Source organism: Carassius auratus, chromosome 3 (genome assembly GCF_003368295.1).
Source record: "Carassius auratus strain Wakin chromosome 3, ASM336829v1, whole genome shotgun sequence".
In the NCBI taxonomy this organism is placed as follows: Eukaryota; Metazoa; Chordata; class Actinopteri; order Cypriniformes; family Cyprinidae; genus Carassius; species Carassius auratus.
In genome coordinates this window covers 29,298,565-29,316,021 of record NC_039245.1, presented here as the reverse complement: position 1 = coordinate 29,316,021, position 17,457 = coordinate 29,298,565, and the positions used below count along the sequence as shown (strand labels likewise).

General features: G+C 34.8%; 1 long non-coding RNA gene across 1 annotated transcript; it reads left to right on the top strand.

Annotated features, from left to right (window-relative positions):
• The first annotated feature begins 15,311 nt into the window (after positions 1-15,311).
• On the top strand, positions 15,312-16,225 carry LOC113053555 (uncharacterized). Its single transcript, XR_003277245.1, has 3 exons — positions 15,312-15,363; positions 15,499-15,527; positions 16,154-16,225. It is a non-coding gene; the product is annotated as an uncharacterized LOC113053555 (long non-coding RNA).
• Positions 16,226-17,457: the final 1,232 nt, after the last annotated feature.

Sequence of the window (17,457 nt, the reverse complement as noted above, 5' to 3'; positions counted from 1 at the left end):
TTGTGCAAAGTACTAGCTGCTAACACGAAGGCACACGTGCTTTGAATGCCAACTAACTGTTAGAACTAACATTAGCCTAAATTATCAGTCACTCTGTATAGCAAAAGCACAAGTTGTCAAGACTAGCTGTCTGTTACAGTCAATTATCATACATATCATAAGACAAAATGTAAATGGAATTTGAAAATATTGACCATTAAAAATATTAAACGGGAACATGTCATGCTTAACCGTTAGGGTCGACTTTAAATCACATTGGAAAAGTTGGAAAGGAATGCTAAGCTTTATGAGTTAAACATGTTATTTTCCAGCACTGCTAATCACTGTAGGTACTCACAATAAAGCTATTTCAAACTTTGTTGATAGACAATCGATATATTCTTAACCTAAATTTGCTCATTAACTCGCAGCACAAAGTACTCACCAGTGCAATGTCGTGACTCGTGGTGGGGGACACTCCAGCCTGCTGCCTGCACCTGGTAGAACTCCTTTGCGCATGCTCAGACGATTGACGCTGTTCCCTCTTGCTCGGCCAACATAATATTTTTTGTGCAACGTTAAAAGTTCTCTCAACACAATTATTTATTTTCTCTTGATGAACATTTTGTAGTACATTCATGGAAATCATGCAATCATTGACCAAACATATTTTTCTTTTTTGACACAACCATTATGTTGAGCCAACATGTATTTCCTCATTTGTACAACTTTTTGCATCAGTAATTTTTTACAGTGTATGGGGAAGTGGATGGCTCAATGGTACATTATTTAGCCGTTGTATAAATATCCTAAATGCATTGGTTTAGACCGAGTAAAGTAATTGATGAGGGTCAAATCAGATGCTCTTGTTTTACAGAAATCAACAGTCATTATCAGCTGCTCTCAGACAGCAGTAGAGGAGCTGGAGGAAACTACACTGTCAGTTCTGCTGCTCTAAAACACACAGGAGTTTATGTGTGCAGAGCAGAGAGAGGAAAACCAGCCTATAAAACAAGGTACAACAACAAACAGGTTCACGGGTCAAAGGTGAGTTCACAGAATGAATGTGCATGAGACAATGATAGATGCATCTGGTGTCACATACAGAATAAAATTTTCCTTGGTGTTTTGAGAGCATACTATGAATATACAATGTAAGTTTCAAAATTCAAAATTCCTCTCTATTTCACAATATGTGAAACTGCAGCATGACTGTCATGAAACACAATTGTTATTAATATTATATGTTAACCTAAAGGAAAATAATGAAATAAACCTAATTAAAATATATACTTTTTATTATTTGTATATTATTTATTATAATTGAAAAATATCAGATGTTTCTTGTCCAGTCTCTTTGATCATCAGTCCCAGCAGAACTCAACACTTCACATCTGTCTCTCTCTCTCTCTCTCTCTGAGCTGTGAGGACCAGAGTAACTCTGATAGATGGAGAGTGAGAAGATACACAGATAGTGAACAGCTGGAAGATTGTTCATCATCAGTGTGGAGAACACTGTACATGGAGATCCTGTCTATCAGCTCCACCATCACATCAGACACTGGAGTGTACTGGTGTCAGTCTCAATCTGGAGAGAAATATCATCCTGTTAATATCACTGTACAATGTGAGTCTTTGCATCTGTGCAACATGTAAACATTTTATAATTTATTGGTATTTAAAGTTTATTCCAATTGTAGTAAAGTAGAGGGACATCACTTGCCACCGCAATAGAAGAATGACCCAGCATTTTTCACGTTAAGCGTTTTAGAATGTGCCTCATTATAACCTTCTGTTTGGAGAGATTATGTACATCAAGCTACAGCTAAATATTTTTATCATGTGAAATCTTGCTAAATTTGCAGTTATATTATGGGCTGTTGGCATGAATTGTATTCCAACCCATTCTCAGTCCAAAGGCGTCAAAAACCGAAGCATGGTCAAGCGCCCCTAGCGTCACTTTTATGACGCCAAATGTGCCTCTCGGCGTCGACTATCGAAGCACTACGACCTTCATTGCTTTCAGTGGGAAACTTTTGGCGTCAGAATTCGACACGAGGACATGAGATGTTTATCGCTATGAAATCACGTTCAAGAAGTCTCATTCAGCACACATCGCGCGATACTTTCTATCAGTTCCACAGTTTGGGTGAGTAGTCGTATATACGCTCTTTTAATGCCTTTTATCAAATGTATTCTGTCTTCTTTATTAATCAGATTAGTGCCATATGTTTAATCGCTGTATTATATCGGTCATCCGCGGCTGTCTTTGAGTTTCATTGCGTTTAAATAAATGAACACAGCTGCTAATTAGTGTGATTAAACTCTATCTGTCACGTGACGTGCCATAGACCTTCGATTCCGTTTTATATTATTATTAATTTCAGGATCAATGATGTAAGTTGTATTTGTAGTAAAATCATGGTAATCACGACACAATAATAAATGAAATGTGAAGTTAAAACACAGTAAATGGGACATTAGTAACTGTAACTGTAGTTTTACTATGATATATTAATAATCAATACAACAATACAATAATCACCAAACCAGCTATGTTTGTATCACTGTAATGCTAGTGTTTTTATGTGCTTTTATATGACAGATATCACAGTAATCATGTGTTCTGTACCATGCTTTTAATACCTTTTAATGTGAATCCAAAAAAAAAAAAAAATCAAATTAAAAATAAATAATAAAACATGTATTTTTCCATCTTGCAGTTCATTCATATCAGTTTATATATATATATATATATATATATATATATATATATATATATATATATATATATTTTAATATATATATATATATTTTAATATATATATATATATATTTTAATATATATTTTAATATATATATATATATTTTAATATATATATATTTTAATATATATATATATATTTTAATATATATATATATTTTAATATATATATATATTTATTTTCATATATATATATATATATTTATTTATTTTCATATATATATATATATATATATATATATATATATATATTTATTTTCATATATATATATATATATTTATTTTCATATATATAACATTCTGTATATAATTCAATTTTATTTTCTCTCCCCTTTTTTATTATTTATATTTTTAGCTGAAAAGACGTAAAGGCAGTCAGCCCAGTGGTGTTTCTGGAGAGGGATTCCTTCAGAAATGGAGAAGACAGAAAGCTGCGGAGGCAGATATTTGCAGCAGTAAGTCTGTGATAGTTTGTCTCTTTTATCAAAAATTCCTGCTGTTATAATTTGTACAGCATTTGTTGTTTCTTAAACTGTTGCACTGTCCAAATACCCACACTTGCCATCTTTCCACTTGACCACTTGATTACTTATTTGAAGTCTTTCCTGTATTTGGCCTAGTGTTCAAGTGAGCATGATGACCACAAGTGTGTGTCAAACTTTTCATGACCTGATGACTGTGTTTCCCAATCCTGATCCTGGAGAACCCCAGCACTGCACGGTTTTGGCGTCTCTCTTATCTGCCTTGGAGTCTTCACTGATGAGCTGATGAGTTGAATCAGGTGTGTTTGATCAGGGAGACATCTCAAATGTGCAGTGTTGGGGTTCTCCAGGACCAGGATTGGGAGCCACTGCCTTATGGGACACTTATGTGTTCAAAGAGATTTTTTATATCTAATTATCAATATTTCACATACTGTACTAAACACATCACAGTCTTAATAATCCAGTTTAACACTTGATATTGTACAAGCCCCAGGACGGTCTCATCTGACACTATCAAAAGAATTCATATGACTATAGCTTGTTATTAATTACTTGCTTTCAATAATGGATTCATTTAACATTTAATTTTACAGCATCTTTACAGAGGCTGCTTTTATGGTCTAAACAAAACACAGTGTAATGTATAAGTTGAATGTAATGTAATATTTCTGTTTTACAGGATTGTTTGAGGATAACACAGCAGTTCTCCATCACGCACAAGGACTCACCTCGTTAACTCTTTATCCCCCACACACACAGATATGGTCCCTGGATCAGTGATTAGACTTTGCAGTGGTTAGATTTTTGCAGAAGATGCAACTTTGTTTTATTTATAAGCTCATAATGAATACATTACAGAACCAGTGATGAAAACAATAGTTAAAAATAGTATTTTTCGTATTGATAAAGCATTTTGTTCTCTTTTTCAAGCTTCATACAGTGAACTTTTTAGACTTTAATTAAGAGTTTTAGTAAAGGAGATATTCATACACAGTCATCCCCTAGCTCCAGTCATGAAGTGAATTCATGATGTTATTGTCAAAGCTAGCAGGTGTTTGTTTTCCTGAACACTTTCTCTGTCTTCCATTGTTCAGACAATCAGTGTTTATTTGATGCTGTGCTGATTGAGTTTTATAGATGATATTGCACACTTGACATGCATGTCTTCATGGTGTTTTTTTGTGAGTTTGAAACATTTACATTGTGTTGTATAACATTTTGGTCAATTTAATTTTTTTAATAAAATTGATCTTTTTCCAGTGTTCTCTGAAAGACATACTGTATTTACTGTTTTGTTTTTTAATAAAAGCATTTTCATTTGCATACTGAAAATAGTTAATGTTTACAACATAACTGCCTTTTTATTCTTTATGGTGGCAAAAACGAGCTTGGTGACAGAGGACGCAGTGTAGTAATTTGGGCATGTTGTCTTTAAATGAGTTTGACATATCAATAAATAATGGAAGATCCTTACAAAAATATGCATGTTTATTATGCTTTATGTATTTATTTGTTCATTCATTCATTCATTAATTTATAATTTCTGTTTTTATTCCTAGAGTTCAAATGGTAGAGAATGGTAAATCACAGAAACACAAATGTGAACAATTTTAACTTTAAAACACAATGTAATATACAATGTAAATTTTAGAAGCACGTCATTTGATTAGTAAATATATTTGTCTTTGGTCAAAAAAAAAATATACAAATCTTAAAAATGTGTCTTATATTTAATGAGAGGAATCTATCTGTTGGATACAACTGCGACTGCTGGGCATGTGCACATCAATATTGCCCAATGTTTGTCAAGCTGAACAACGGAGGAAGGTGAAGACGTTAATAAAACCGAATCTAATAAGTAGCAAGCTTAATCTATTGTTAACCGAATCTATCCCTTCAGCCGAAAAACGAAAGACATCTGTCATACATGGATAAGGAAGTGTGACGCTGCTGCTCAGCTTAGATGTCATTGGCTATGACTTTTCAGGACAGTCTGTGGTTGGACTATCTTTTAACCCATATTAAACAGCGCATCATGTTAAAAAGTATGTTTTGCTCCTATCATCACATTAGTAATATATTAAGTCAACAATGAAGTGTTGCTATCTTGAGAAAAATGACATCTCTAGCGAGATCCTAATCCTAACCCTAAGCATAACTTCAATGAACTACAAAAAACAGCCCCCTAGTGTTGCCTTTCTATAGATAGAACGACGGAGGCTTGTGGGTAATGTAGTTTAAAACTTTTTATTAACGAAACTAAATAAATTATTTATTTTAAGGTAAACTGGATATCTAAATATGTTTATTGTGCAAACATCTGTGATATATTTGAGAGGCAGGCTGAAATGTGGTATTTTACAGTGAGCAATATTTAAAATGCTTTTATGCCAGCTTTCCACTTATTTCTGAAAACTGAGCTCAACATTATTTTATCAGCATAGCATAAGTAATAATCCTGCCCATTTTCTCTTTGATATGTTAATTGCACTCTGATTTACAGCCATTTGAAATGTACAGTTTTGGGCTCTTCCGGGGGGTGCTACTGGGCCCCTGGGGGTAGCAGGGCAGTAAAACCTACATATATGTATTCTCCTCATCATGAACAACATACTGAGCTGAGTCACATTTATATCTGACAGTTTTCACAGTCCTCTGTTTTCTATTCTATTCATCATGACTATTATACCTTTTGACAGGACATTGTGAGGCCATCTGATGAAACATGGAAAAATTAGAAAGAAATGATTTAATAATGAAAATAATAGATTATTTCTTTGATTTTTGAAGTAAATGGCAAGAAATATAATGGATGAACCTGCAACAACTTGCCATTATCTATTCCCCACTGTAAAGCAGTAATCAAGGACAATGTATACACATTGTGATACTTCACTATTACACAAGGACAAATTCATGCAGTGCTAAGAATATTAATTTATATATATATATATATATTAGCATTATATATAACTATTTAGCAAAAATCAGTGTAAAAATGTCCTCCTCACCCCCGTATCTTGCTCCTCAGGTGCTGGACATCAGTAATGTGCGTGCTCTTGGTTTTAATGCAGTACAAGATCCACGTTGATCATTCCTGCTACATTCTCAGTTATCCCTTAAGTGTTTGTAACAATAAAGCCCATGGCACCATCTTGTAATGCAGAATAATTAATCTTGTAACTCCCTGTATTTCACAAAAAATGTGCATATTTGTTACTAAAATATAAAAAAAATACTTTCTGGTGTACTGATGTCCCAGATGTTATTAATCCGATCAAAAATGTTCATGTCTTAAATAAAAAAATAATCCCAATAATTAATATGTCGTTTTTCCAAGTCTAAAATAAACACATATGAGCCTACCTAGTAAAATGATGTATTTACCAAGAATCTTCAGAACACAATATTCACCAATTTCATTTTATTGAAGCATAGACTATAAAGTTGATAAAGTAGCATCAAGACAAATAAGATTCAATGAAAATAATTATCATCAAAGATACATTAACCTCATATATAAATCAGTTCCCACGGATGAGTGATGAAATGTCCTTAAAAGTCACACAGTCCCATCCAGTCAACTGTGATACAGATCATGTGATACATATAAGACATGTGATACTGTTCCAGAAAATAATGATTCCTTTCATCACATCTAAACTGGTTTCATCTCCCCATTGTGATCCTCTCTCGTGTCTGGAAACAGTTTGTGGTTGATGTCCAGCACTGATGTGGTGTAGCTTGTTCTCAGCCAGAGGATCTCTCAGTCCTAACATCCCAGACCTGGTCAAAGTGAAACACACAATGCAGAAGAAGTTGTTTAATGGACAGAGAGCGCAGCTTATGTTCTGTGTGGTTTTAGCAGTGTGAGCAACTATGACCCTTGTAGTACTGTACACTTACCATTCTTCAAGCTGGTTTGAGACCTTTTGAGAAGCTTTTTCTCTGAAGAGAATTGACCACATCCTCTTCTTTCACTCCTTTCAAGAGCATCACTTGGTCAAAACCCCTCATTTGGCTGATGAGATCATCTGTACAAATAAAAATACTGCAATAAATATGTCATTCTGCAAGAATTAAGAAAAAGTTACAGAAGCAAAGGTCTTGCTCATGAGACATTAGCATGTGTAGTTCTCAGAGACTCTAGAATTCATCTATTGTTGCAGTAAATGTGTTTTTTTTCCCTCTAGAATCTTTCTCCAAAGTTCCTGACTTCTCTCACAAATGTGTTTTAGTCGGTGCAGTGTAAGGCCTGGCTTCAAACCAATTCACTATCAATTCACAATTTATAACATAACATTTATAAAACAATGAAATAATGTCAATTGGTGTTTATATCAACTAAACCAATTTCATGATACTTGTCTGCTTTTAAAACAGGTGGTGTGTTTTTAAAAACATAATATTAAAAATGTCCAGTCACACTTTGCTAACATGCTGTAATTGTAATAGTATAAAACGAAATCAAGGCTGACATGACCAGTTCTGTGAGAGATCATCATAAAATGTTGTATAACACAGCATTGCTTCAACACACACATACCAAAGGACTTCTGTTTGTTTGAGCACAAGATGGCCGTCTTCATTTCTCATCCTGAGCAAATCATTTCCTTGGTCTTCCTTCTCTTCTGTGAAACAAGAAAATCTCTACTTACTCTCTGAGCAATTAATATTGCTCATTAAACATAATTAAGTTAATTTAAAGTAAGATTCAGACCAGAGCATTTGATGAGTAAATGTTGATTAAAAAATATTCTAAACAAATGTACCTGGGAAGAGCTGATCATGGCAAGATTCGCTGAGACTCAGTAATAGCTCTTTTAGGTTTTAGGAAGGTTTGTGAGGGTTGGCTCTTGAGTGAGCTGTTGAGCTTGATATTTTAGACCTGAAAAAGAAGAACAGCATTATCTGGAAAAAATCCTGTAAGACAGAAGGAAGGACATATTATTAATTACGTGCAGCTTGTACATTACACCTCTGTAAAGATGCTGTATAATTAAATGTTAAATGAATCCATTATTGAAAGCAAGTAATTAATAACAAGCTATAGTCATATGAATTCTTTGATAGTGTCAGATGAGACAGTCCTGGGGCTTGTACAATATCATACAAGTGTTAAACTGGATTATTAAGACTGTGATGTGTTTAGGGATCATTTTTAAGACTTTGACCCTGTCCAGATACCCACACTTGCAGTCTTGGCCACTTGAGAGTGTGTGTACGTGACAGTGTGTGAACGAGACTGTCCCCGGTCTTAATAATGCCAAAGCACAGCGTCCTTAACACACACTAAACCTCTCCAATACTGCTCCGGAGCGCTATACAAAGCTTAGTGTATCCCATCATGCATCATGTTTTGGAATAAATCGTCAGACTTTTTGCCGAGATCTCACAAGAGGTCACGGAAAGCTGTCCAATGTACAGTATGTGAAATATTGATAATTAGATATTAAAAATCTCTTTGAACACATAAGTGTCCCATAAGGCAGTGGCTCCCAATCCTGGTCCTGGAGAACCCAAACACTGCACATTTGAGATGTCTCCCTGATCAAACACACCTGATTCAACTCATCAGCTCATCAGTGAAGACTCCAAGGCAGATAAGAGAGACGCCAAAACCGTGCAGTGCTGGGGTTCTCCAGGATCAGGATTGGGAAACACAGTCATCAGGTCATGAAAAGTTTGACACACACTTGTGGTCATCATGCTCACTTGAACACTAGGCCAAATACAGGAAAGACTTCAAATAAGTAATCAAGTGGTCAAGTGGAAAGATGGCAAGTGTGGGTATTTGGACAGTGCAACAGTTTAAGAAACAACAAATGCTGTACAAATTATAACAGCAGGAATTTTTGATAAAAGAGACAAACTATCACAGACTTACTGCTGCAAATATCTGCCTCCGCAGCTTTCTGTCTTCTCCATTTCTGAAGGAATCCCTCTCCAGAAACACCACTGGGCTGACTGCCTTTACGTCTTTTCAGCTAAAAATATAAATAATAAAAAAGGGGAGAGAAAATAAAATTGAATTATATACAGAATGTTAATAATGATCTGTGAGCAAAATATTTATATATATATATATATATATATATATATATATATATATATATATATGAAAATAAATAAATAAATATATATATATATATATATGAAAATAAATATATATATATATATATATATATATATATGTTTAAAAAAATATATATATATATATATATATATATATATATATATATATATATATATATATATATATATATAAACTGATATGAATGAACTGCAAGATGGAAAAATACATGTTTTATTATTTATTTTTAATTTGATTTTTTTTTTTTTTTTTTGGATTCACATTAAAAGGTATTAAAAGCATGGTACAGAACACATGATTACTGTGATATCTGTCATATAAAAGCACATAAAAACACTAGCATTACAGTGATACAAACATAGCTGGTTTGGTGATTATTGTATTGTTGTATTGATTATTAATATATCATAGTAAAACTACAGTTACAGTTACTAATGTCCCATTTACTGTGTTTTAACTTCACATTTCATTTATTATTGTGTCGTGATTACCATGATTTTACTACAAATACAACTTACATCATTGATCCTGAAATTAATAATAATATAAAACGGATCGAAGGTCTATGGCACGTCACGTGACAGATAGAGTTTAATCACACTAATTAGCAGCTGTGTTCATTTATTTAAACGCAATGAAACTCAAAGACAGCCGCGGACGACCGATATAATACAGCGATTAAACATATGGCACTAATCTGATTAATAAAGAAGACAGAATACATTTGATAAAAGGCATTAAAAGAGCGTATATACGACTACTCACCCAAACTGTGGAACTGATAGCAAGTATCGCGCGATGTGTGCTGAATGAGACTTCTTGAACGTGATTTCATAGCGATAAACATCTCATGTCCTCGTGTCGAATTCTGACGCCAAAAGTTTCCCACTGAAAGCAATGAAGGTCGTAGTGCTTCGATAGTCGACGCCGAGAGGCACATTTGGCGTCATAAAAGTGACGCTAGGGGCGCTTGACCATGCTTCGGTTTTTGACGCCTTTGGAGTGAGAATGGGTTGTGTATTCTTGATGGAGTGTTGGTGGAGCCTCTTGTAGTGAGTAGCCGCATTTCCACTGTTGGGCCAGTGTGAGCCAGAGCTTAAAATGGGCCAGGCGGGGCTAATAGTCTCGGGCCAGTAGTACCGATGCCAGAATAGCGCAGGGTTTCCACCGTCAGGGCCTGAAGCTCCGCGTCACTAAAGCACGGCCTTTAACCTGGCATTTGTTGCATGCTTTTTAAAATATTCAATTCCAAAAGCTTCAATGTTTTACTATAGAACAAGTGATACATTGATCATAATGAATTAATTTATCAGGACTCAAAATTTAATCACACAGAAATAAATGTATCTATATTTTATTTATTTAAACGCTTATGAAAATAGCCTGCTTTTTCAGTCGTGTCTGTTTCTGTTTATTTGTAGCCATGCCTATATGTCACATTTAGAATTAATGATAATGTCTCTATTTTTATAAAAGCTCCCGGAAAAATATAAAAATAAAAAATAACATTATTATATTTTCATGACTTTTTCATGAATTTTCATTATATTTTTTCCTGCATGCCTTGTGCGGGGCACCGTGTATACATAAACAATATATTGTACCATATCTTTAAGTTTTTCTAAATCCCAAACAGAGTCCTTACATCAATAAAGTATCTGTCTATCAGAGGTGGGTAGAGTACCCAAAAACTTTACTCAAATAAAAGTAAAAGTAATTCTAGAAATATTTACTCAAGTAAAAGTACTAGTCTTGAATAGTTACTTGAGTAAGAGTAAAAGAGTATCGGATAAAAAATCTACTCAAGTAGTTAGTTACTAGTTACTTTGGGTTGTATATACGGAGCCTATTTTTATTTAGATATATAGATAAAATGTATGTTATGTGTGTGTGTATACATGTATATATTTCATCAGCCTTTACTCCAATTTATTATAAAACCCTGTCTGTTTACTTAAGTAACAGATATAGGTGTCATGCCATAACATATTTTTAATACGACTGACTTTATATTAAATGTGAATTTAACATTGAATGTTAATGTGATATAAATATTGCTACTAATCTTTCATTGTTCAGAAAGAGAGTAAATAACATTTACATTATTAAAAATCATTTTCACTGACAGTCTAGATTTCAATCACTCTCAGAAACTCCCATTAAAATCACTGAAACTGTTAACACTGAAATCAATATCTTAATTATAGATTCGTACACACATCTGCACTTTGTTGTTTCTGACGAGAGAATTCGCCAGAAAGAGGTCTCCATTCAGTGAGCGAGTGAAGGAAGTACCGGCATTTCAGCGATGACTCATCTGAACTCCTCTGATTGGCCATTGCATTCAAAAGCTCAACAGACTAATGGCACAGTGGTATCGTGTACTGTAATCGAATGTAGGCCAAGTTATTACCTGTTAAACAGTAGACAGCACACGCGTTCATCTAATAAGGATCTCCATCGCAAGCAAATAATAGCCTTTGCAGATTTGCTTTCAATTCAGTGCAGTTCCACAGCCACGTTTTCAACGCTGCTGATCTTAAACGTTACAACTCTGAGTGAACCGCTTCAGATGCTCAGCGCGTGGCAGGGAACTGAACGACTCATTTAAACTGATTCATGAACCAATACACTCGTTTCCCAATTGGTTTGATCAAGCCTTTGAAAAGAATTGACTCAAAAGAATGAATCGTTCGCGAATGGGCATCGCTCATTGCCAAGAGAAAAGTAGACGGCGCGTTTGGAATAAACTGAAGCATTTATAACATTTATTGCATTAAGATAAAGTAACGAGAGGAGCGTCGCCCACAGTAACGAAGTAAAAGTACAGATTTTTCCCAAAATATTTACTCAAGTAAGAGTATAAAGTACCCATCTTTAACTATACTCCGAAAAGTATTAGTTACCCCGAAAAATTACTCAAGTAAATGTAACGAAGTAAATGTAACTCGTTACTACCCACCTCTGCTGTCTATGAACATGTTTTACAGGCTTTTTTAGATTTGGGAATACACATGCGTTAAAGCTGCAGTAGGTAACTTTTTTTTTAAATATATTTTTTTACATATTTGTTAAACCTGTCATTATGTCCTGACAGTAGAATATGAGACAGATAATCTGTGAAAAAAATCAAGCTCCTCTGGCTCCTCCCAGTGGTCCTATTGCCATTTGCAGTTACGGACCACTCCGTAACTTTGTTTGTGTTCAAAATGTAGAAAAATGTATATAATACGCGAGTACACCATGAATCCATTTTCCAAACCGTGTTTTTAGCTTGTCCTGAATCACTAGGGTGCACCTATAATAAGTGTTTATATTCGGACTATTCTAGATTGCTTCGGGGATACCACGGCGGAGTAACCCAGTACCTTTGTGATTCTTCATAGACATAAACAGAGAGAAGTAGTTCCGGCTACGATGTTCTTCCGCAAGAAGCAAGCAGTTCTGTTTATTAACCGCTAGAGCGTCAAAAGTTCCCTACCGCAGCTTTAAGTCAGTATCATGTTAGATAACGTTAGTTTGCTAACGTGCCTATACACGTGCAATGTAAATGGAAACTATTTAGCTAACTACCACTACCAAGCTAACCGACTTATTAGATAGGCACGATTGAAACTTAATGCATGCCATAAATCCTATTTTTTTTGCGTGTTTTGTATAATTTAATCACAAATGTGATTGATAATCGATAAATGTATGTTTTATATGATATGCACACTACAGTAGTTAGCTTGTATGTTAGGATGGACTACTATGACAAATAGCAAGTTAAATAGAGTATAGGATCTGTTGTCATAGCACTTCCGCACTACAGCGTGGTTAGGTTGTATAGCGGGAGAAAAGCTGCCATAAGGGGTAGGTACATTAATTATCTGTAGTAAAACTAATTAGACCATTTTTAAATAACTGAATGTTCATTTAAATTATTGAAACATTATAATGGACCTACTGTATAGGTGTTTTATGTCGTAGAACAACTTCAAACATCTTTAAATGCTTGAAATCATTGATTTCACTGGTAGTTTAAGAAAACGCTTGACTGCAATTTAGGCAATACAATCCCAACTATACCATATAAAGCTTATTATTTTGTTATATCTGACAGGCTAAGAACTACTTTGTCATACAATTGGCAATGGGTTATTTACTGCATTTAAACTTATGTCTCTTGCTACTTAGGTTTTTACTCATGGAGAGAAGACGACGACTTCGACCAATCCAAGATGCGGAGTACCATATCCAAGCGGGGATTGATAAACCATGTCTCCAGCAGCGTTTTATCAATCATTTTAAAGGTAAATGTTAAACTCCTTAATATGATTTAGTTGGAATCAGTGAAATGCCTGCAGTGATCAAGTCTCTTGCTCAAGGGCACAGTGCACAATGGTGGTTGCTAGTACCGGGATATTAGAACTGACAATTCAACAGCTTTTAGACATGATATACCATTTTTTCCTTCAGCCCAGCCTGATTGCAGTAATCTAACGGTTTGACAGTGATTATTCCCTGTAAAATTATAGAGCACACAAATGCCTTATTTTTTGGCTCTAAATTGTTAAAATTTAAAGAATTGGTAGAATTACGGACACTTATTGTTATGTTTAAAGCAAAAAATAGAGTATTGCCCACAGACCTTCAACACTTGTTTGTCCTTATAGAAAATGAAGGAAGAAGAAAGGGACATTTTAGGTATCAAACTGTAAGGACAACAGCAAAACAAATGTGTACTTCAGTGGTGGGAGTGAAAGTTTGGAATTCTCTACAAAATGAACTAAAGCAATGCAAAAATATCAGTTTAAAAAAATATTTAAAGAGAAAACAATGGATTTGTATGAAAACTTATAGAAATTGATGATGATGGTTGTGATCATGGTTTTCTTTTGCTTTGGAATCTGTTTTAGGTTGATGTTTTGGTTTCTAGTTTGTTTCATTTGTTATCGTCATGCATTGACGTTGTTGTGTTTTTATTATTATTATTATTATTGTTGATGGGGCAGGAAATAAGATTCTTCATCCTTTTCATCATGGTTTTATAAATTAAATATATGAAGAAGATGAAGTAAGTTTTGTTGGAAAATATCTATGAATGAAATAAACATTATCAATAAAAAAAAAACTTTTTTTTTTTTTTTTTTTACCTTTTATTTAACCAGGTAGGCCGATTGAGAACAATTTCTCATTTGCAACGGCGACCTGGGGAGCAGCTGGGATTTGAACCAATGACGTCGTACACACAATGAATGCACTCTACCACTGAGCAACCAACTGCTAATTTAATCCTCTTTTTCTTTTGTCTTAGGCCGAGGTGTTTTTGCCACTGAACTCATATTCAGAGGCGACTTTGTTGTGGAGTACCGAGGGAAACTACTGTCACCGCAGCAGGCAGAGTTTCAAACTATTGAGTACAATGAGTCTGCAAAGGTTTTTCTTTTTGATTTTCAGTGGAAGAGTAAAACATGGTGGTAAGTAGATGAAGTGGCTATGTAGCAACTTTACAAAGCAAGGGCCATGTCTAAAATCTAGAGTTGTTCTCTTTATGTTAGTGCCTTTGTCAGTACTACTTCAGTGACAGTTTTCTACCCTTCACTGCACCTTCGCAGTGACCGTCATCTGGCCTTCACTGCACCTTCGCAGTGACCGTCATCTGGCCTTCACTGCACCTTCGCAGTGACCGTCATCTGGGCTTCACTGCACCTTATCTGCCCTTCACTGCACCTTATCTGCCCTTCACTGCACCTTCGTATTGACAGTCATCTGCTCTTCACTGCACTGGTTACTTGAACTAGTCATTATTTCTATTAAAAACAGCTAGGCTCATGTGAAACACTATTTTCAGAAAAGGCTAAAAACATGGTGTGAGTCATTTGTCCAGTTTTCTTTTACAAATACATTATTCCATACAATAATCCTCCCCTGCAAGGATGTCCCATGTTTTTCTTAGTGTAAATGCCCTCTTACTATATTTCACTTGTTGCCATCTGTGTGGTTTCCCAAAACACACTTCACTGGCACGGACACCCTGTCCAACATGCCCGTCTCAGGTAAAAGCAACTGTCCCTCTACCCCATCAGACATATCACTGTTGCAGGTCTCAAACTCTAGACTGATTGATTAGTTATTGTGTAAGGAAAGTGAAAAGTATAAATAAGGACTAACAAATTATGCTGTTCTTGCAGATGATAATTTGCAGAGTGAGCGCTCGAAGGTAAGTGCATAAGAGCCCCAGACTGGGTCAGTTTGTGGATCTGCACTATGTATTCATGATTGTCAAAGTTTCCAGTGTCTGGTTCCAAAGTCAAATGAACATTGAATTATACTCTTGCATAGCCCAAAAACGTCACTTCTACATCTATGTGTTGCTATACTAATACTTCAAGCATAATATTGGCCCACATAAGTATGGACACTAAAGCATTTCTCATGTTCTGTACTTTAAATTTGAAATTACACAAAGAAAATGTGGATACATGGTGTTTTGACTTTAGTCGAATAACTAATCCATACCGCATGACCGTAACAAAGACAAGTCTGGTTTCCAAACCTGCATTTTTTTGCTGGCACCCTGTCATATTTACATTTAAAAGGTTTGTGATGCGTTTTCATTATTGTTTCAAAGTACTGGTGTACAGAACAAAAGAAATTCATTTTCAACATGAAAATCTTATCATCCCTAGTGTCAGTCTGTCTGAAGTAATAGACCATTCCAGGTTACTTAAATCCAAATTAATTTATCAACCTTTTTGTAGTATTGCATTTGCATTTTTTTTTTTTTTTTTTTTTAAACAATAATTTCTGGTACACTGATTGTTATATTTGGTTCAACAATTGCAGGCCAGGATTGACAAATTAAAAGAACACCACAATAGGTGTGAAACTCGGTATGAATCTACGGCAGAGAAGCGAAGCGCTCTTCAAAGACAGCGAACCTTACTCCTACTGCAATTGGCAAACTTGGATAAAATGATGAGTCATTTTATTGTACGTTGACATAACTTGGGTAAAATATTTTCTGTTCTAAAAAATGCAGCAGGTAAACCTTGCCTGGCTAACGTCAGACCAATTGTCATTCGAGACTTGGTCTGGGAACCACCTGTTCATTTTCTCGTATTTGAGGCATGGTTCCCAGAGCAGTTTATTGGGCGCTACGAATGTCTATCAAATGCGCTTGCTTATGAAATTGTTTAACAGTTGCTCTTTTTTCAAAACAAACTTACGTTCTAAACTACTTAAAACACTATCTAAAGTCTCGTGTTTTGTATAATTTAATCACAAATGTGATTGATAATCGATAAATGTATGTTTTATATGATATGCACACTACAGTAGTTAGCTTGTATGTTAGGATGGACTACTATGACAAATAGCAAGTTAAATAGAGTATAGGATCTGTTGTCATAGCACTTCCGCACTACAGCGTGGTTAGGTTGTATAGCGGGAGAAAAGCTGCCATAAGGGGTAGGTACATTAATTATCTGTAGTAAAACTAATTAGACCATTTTTAAATAACTGAATGTTCATTTAAATTATTGAAACATTATAATGGACCTACTGTATAGGTGTTTTATGTCGTAGAACAACTTCAAACATCTTTAAATGCTTGAAATCATTGATTTCACTGGTAGTTTAAGAAAACGCTTGACTGCAATTTAGGCAATACAATCCCAACTATACCATATAAAGCTTATTATTTTGTTATATCTGACAGGCTAAGAACTACTTTGTCATACAATTGGCAATGGGTTATTTACTGCATTTAAACTTATGTCTCTTGCTACTTAGGTTTTTACTCATGGAGAGAAGACGACGACTTCGACCAATCCAAGATGCGGAGTACCATATCCAAGCGGGGATTGATAAACCATGTCTCCAGCAGCGTTTTATCAATCATTTTAAAGGTAAATGTTAAACTCCTTAATATGATTTAGTTGGAATCAGTGAAATGCCTGCAGTGATCAAGTCTCTTGCTCAAGGGCACAGTGCACAATGGTGGTTGCTAGTACCGGGATATTAGAACTGACAATTCAACAGCTTTTAGACATGATATACCATTTTTTCCTTCAGCCCAGCCTGATTGCAGTAATCTAACGGTTTGACAGTGATTATTCCCTGTAAAATTATAGAGCACACAAATGCCT